Source organism: Nicotiana tabacum, chromosome 12, assembly GCF_000715075.1.
Source record: "Nicotiana tabacum cultivar K326 chromosome 12, ASM71507v2, whole genome shotgun sequence".
NCBI lineage: Eukaryota > Viridiplantae > Streptophyta > Magnoliopsida > Solanales > Solanaceae > Nicotiana > Nicotiana tabacum.
Genome location: NC_134091.1, coordinates 57183049 through 57188069, shown reverse-complemented (window position 1 = coordinate 57188069; position 5021 = coordinate 57183049). Strand labels below are relative to the sequence as shown.

At 38.1% G+C, this 5021-nt stretch overlaps 1 non-coding gene across 1 annotated transcript; it reads left to right on the top strand.

The window, feature by feature from the left end:
• Positions 1 to 3427: 3427 nt before the first annotated feature.
• Positions 3428 to 3534, top strand: LOC142167712 (small nucleolar RNA R71). The gene has a single exon (XR_012697799.1). It is a non-coding gene; the product is annotated as a small nucleolar RNA R71 (small nucleolar RNA).
• The last annotated feature ends 1487 nt before the right edge of the window (positions 3535 to 5021 follow it).

The window sequence follows — 5021 nt, the reverse complement described above, 5'->3', positions numbered from 1 at the left end:
ATAGCCTGCCATCAACACCCCACACTTAAACCATTACTCGTCCTCGAGCAATCAAACTATACTTTCATATAGATACGACCTTTATCAACCACTCTCATAACTCGTCACACCAATAATATTTAAAACATCATAAGCACAATACCGTAACATCCTAGACTCAAAATGTGACTCAAAAGCACAACGTATTATTTATAACTCGCTCACTTACTCTAGCACAGAGGTCAACGATATTACCTTTCCTTCATGAATCAAGTGCCCTCACACAACAATAGAGAGTAGTTCCATACACAATGCAATTTAAGAATAATTAGGAACTCAAGATAGAAAGAATTCACTCACTATCAGAAGTAACATTCATATGCCACAAAAGACGTACCATAGGCTTGCCCGTAGTGTACTACTCTGCTAATTAAGCTCATTCAGTCAAGGATCAAATAGGACTTTAATTGGTTGTAATGTAGGCTGCGGCATGGGTATGATATATTTAGATATAAGAGTGACTACACCTCCCTAAGCACTTTAATACATGCAATTAACCATTCAAAACTCCACACTTATGTCAAACAAAAACTCCACCTTCACATCAATATACATTAACTCCCTACTTGTTTAAGCTCAATTACATCAAGTTACCACTATCAAGGAACATTTTTCACAATCATACAATTAGCTTTTTTTCTTTTTCAATTCAAGTAGCTCTTACTTTTTCAAAACAGTGCACCTTCTTCCTTATTTCAATAATTCCACTCTAAATCCAAACCAACCACCCCACACTTTTCTTTTTACAAAGTTCATAACAAATTCAAGTAACCACGAGAGGTAAAAGTTCAAATAGATGGTCAATTCAATCAAATGGGTAAGGCTTGTACTGTAGTTGCCAAAGAAATAGGATTACAGGCCCAAAGGGGTTAGCTACGATACATAACAATTAGGTGGGTAAAAGCTTATAACTCGCTCAACAAAGAAATACCTAAATCACTTCCAAGACTGAATAAAACTACTATTTCACTTTGCAAACACACAAGGCAAGTTCTAGACATCAAATACAATGCACAGAATACACTAGACCTCACACACACCTGGCACATAACTCACTCAGTATTGGACTATCAAAACACTCTAGTCAAAGCAGTTAAGCAAAGTTAAGATCATACAATTCAAGGTACTTATACAAGAGTCTAAAACTGAGCCTAAGCGTCACAACTAAAGCACTTACTATTCTCAAGGAATAATAAGATCAAGAGATATTGCTTTCAATTCAAATCACAGCACAAGGTTTCATACTACTCTACAAAACAAAAACTAACTACACCCAGTTCAAACAAAACCCTTGAAAAAGAACCGCGACACAAAGAAAAACCAAGAGGGAATTATTACACTACCTACAAAAATTAAAATCTTTTTGTCTTTTTTTTCCGACTTTAATCCCTCAAGAAACCTGGCAATAATATCCATCGTCGGGAAAAATAAATTTTTTTAAATTTTTTATGATTTATGCTTCTTCTTTTTTCTATCTCTCACTACTACAACTAACAATAAGAAAATTAATATACATACATACATACAACATATCCCCCACCCTACACTTTAAGTTGTGACATGTCCCCATGACACACAATTAAAAAACATAAGGTAAAATAAACTTCCCTGAACATCTAGTCGGGGTCTGAGTTGAAGTCGGGCTCCATTCCTCACCTTCGAACTAATGCACATATCCATGCAGACATCTTCTTCTCAGCCTTTTTAGGGGTACACCCCACACTTATCTTTCTCGCTCACTGCGCCCTTCTCATTCTAACCCTTCACTTTCCACTCAACAATTGCAGCTGGTTTTTCCTTTTGTCCCCCCTTTCTACATTCATCTCAAAAGTCACAGTCTCCTTACCCACTCTAAGCATGAGTTTTCTCTCGTGTATATCTAATATAGCTCTACCCGTCGCTAAGAATGATCTTCCTAGGATGAGGGGGACCTTCTTAGTTTCCTCCATATTCATCACTATAAAATCCACAGAAAATACGAACTTATCCACCCGAACTAACACATCTTCCACTATTCCCTCGGGTATTATAGTCGTTTGGTTTGCCAGCTGCAAAGATATGGGTGCAGACCTTATCTCTCCAATCTCCTTATGTACTTTCCTATAAATAGATAGAGGCATTAAATTAATTGAGGCACCATAATCACATAAAGACTTATCAAAATTAATAGTTCCTAAAGAGCAAGGTATAGTAAAACTCCCTGGATCTCCACACTTTTGTGGGAGTTTATTTTGCAATATCGCGCTGCAATGCTCTGTGAGCTTGACCACTGAAGTCTCTTCTATCTTTCTCTTCTTTGTCAGGATTTTCTTCAACAATTTGGCATAAGCAGGCATTTTTGAGAGCACTTCTATGAATGGTAAGTTTACATAAACCTTTTTTCAGCACATCCAGAAATCTCCCAAACTACTTGTCCAGCTTTTATCTATATAGCTTTTGGGGGAAAGGTAAAGCAAGCATATGCTCGCTCTCATCATGTTCCTCCCTTCTTGAAGTTTTCCCCTTCTTATTTTTCTCAGCTTTTATCTGACCCTCCTTCTTTTTATCAACATCATTCTTCAGTTGCTCCACACTTTCTTTTTCAAGTATCACATATTTTTGGATCGGGGTGGGATCTTTCATCACTTGCCCACTTCTCAAGGTTACATCATTCACTGTTTTTTAGGATTTCTCTTAGTATCAGCATGGAGAGTTCCTGGAGCCCTCTCAGATAATACTGCTGCAATCTGTCTCACTTGTCTCTCCAGGTTTCGAAAAGATGTTCCCAATTCTTTGATAGCTGCTCCATAGGCGTCCAGCCTCTCATCTGTCTTGATAATGAAAGCTTTCATCAGATCCTCTAGACAAGGATGAATGTGCAGTTGAGGCTGAAATTACTACCTCTACTGATTTTGGTATGCTGGAGCTCCATGTCCCTGGGGTCTAGATGTATTTTGTTGTCAAGCATTCACATTACCCCCCCAGGAGAACTCCATGATAAACAAGGGTGCCTCTGACCCATTTCATTAAAATTGTAGTTTCCCACAAATTCACTTCCTCAGTTGAGGCTTGACACTCATGAGTAGGGTGTCCTCTTTCACATATATCACAAACTGTGTGAGGCTCATTTTGTATCGAGACTAAGGTCAGCTTTCTTATTTCTTTGGCCATAGCATCAAGTTGTACCTGCGTAGATGTGTTAGCATCACCTTGGTGAACACCGATTGATCTTCTTCTTTCAGCACTCTCAGAGGGCCATTGATTTGCATGTTCAGACTACTTATAAAGAATTATGACTATCTCCTCTGGAGTCTTCTTCATCAACGGGCCTCCGACTGCATTGCTCAATGTTCTACGTGAGGCCGATGTCAATCCATCCCAAAAGTCCTGGAGTTGTATCCAGAGTTCAATTCCGCTATGTTGACACTTCTGAACAATTTCCTTAAACCTCTCCCATTCTTCAAAAACAGTTTCAGTCTCTTTCTGGCATAAGTTATGGATTTCTCTTCTAAACTTGCCCGTCTTAGCTGATGAGAAATATTTATCAAGAAATTTTCTGGTCATATCCTCCGATGTTCTAATCGATCCTGTGGGTAAACTTCGAAGCCACTGTTTTGCATCATCTTTGAGTGTGAAGGGGAGTGCCCTTGAGTACACTGCATCTCGTGATACACCATTATATTGAAAAGTGTTTATAATCTCTTCTAAGTCCATTAGATGTGTATTTGGATCTTCGTTTGGCTTCCCTATGAAGACACAACAATTCTGAATGGTTTGAAGCAACCTTGCTTCAACTCAAAATTGTTAGCTGCAATTAGAGGTGGTCTAACACTTTATAAGCCTTGATTGTAGACCGGTCTAGCATAATCACCTAGTGGTCTCCCAGGCATGGGAGCTATATTTCCGAACTAGTCTGCTGCCAAGGGTTGATTCTGAGCAATTCTCCGACCCCTCTCTTCTTCATAGATGATATGTGCATCTCTAATAGCTGCTTCCTCAGCATCCCGTGTAGCTTTTTCTCGTTGTTGTACTGCCTCCCTCGTAGCCAAATCTACATTATCATCACCGTTTCCAGCCAAAGTTTCTTTGGTTGAGGAATGCCTAACCTTTTCTGATGTTTCGGTGAGATCTCTTTCCTTCCTCAGTTGTCGCAATTATTTTTCTATCTCGGGCTCGTATGGTAGAACTTCCTTCACAGAAGTTTTAGTCATGCACCAATCTTAACCTGTAACCTGCGCACAATCAAAGAACACCAATCGTAAAAAGGGAAAAAAATTAAATAAAAAGAAAAATATATTCCTGAATTAGCACTACAAACTACTTCAAACACTATTGATTGCCAATCCCCAGCAACGGCTCGAAGAAGATGACGATCTCGAAACACACACTTAAATTATGCTCGCTGATCAAATAAAGTATAGCATAATATCGTATCCATAGGGATTAGATTTAATCAGTATTCTCATAGTTTCTAGCTTGGTTGCTATCCAAGATGATCAGCAATTGAGATTTATATAATTTCTAACTATAATTAACTAGGAATCTAAAGCTATTGACTAATGACAATCGCACCAAAGATCAAGAAAAGAAGGTTATCAATGGGAGAAGATAAGGTTTTGATGGGATAGGTGCAAGATAATTATTTGGGATCTAACTCTAGATAATTCACTTCTAATGTTCAAGTGAGTCTCTCGAATTCACTCAATTATTAGTTCAAATGTTAGAAAAAACTCCTCTCTCGATTAAGTCTTAACCTTTCAAGATGAACCAATTTAAGCACGTGAAGATATGCAAGAATGCGTAGTGGATTGATCTTTAGGAGCACCTCTCTCGATTATCCTCCTAACTAGGTTTAATCAATGATTCAACTAGCCTCTTTTGATTACTAATAAGAATTAATGAACTCAACCAACAAAATAATGCAAAGATATCACAAGTTATGCCTCTCTCGATTGCATGAATAAGTGAATATAGATGCAACGATTAAATCATCCAAAAATGCT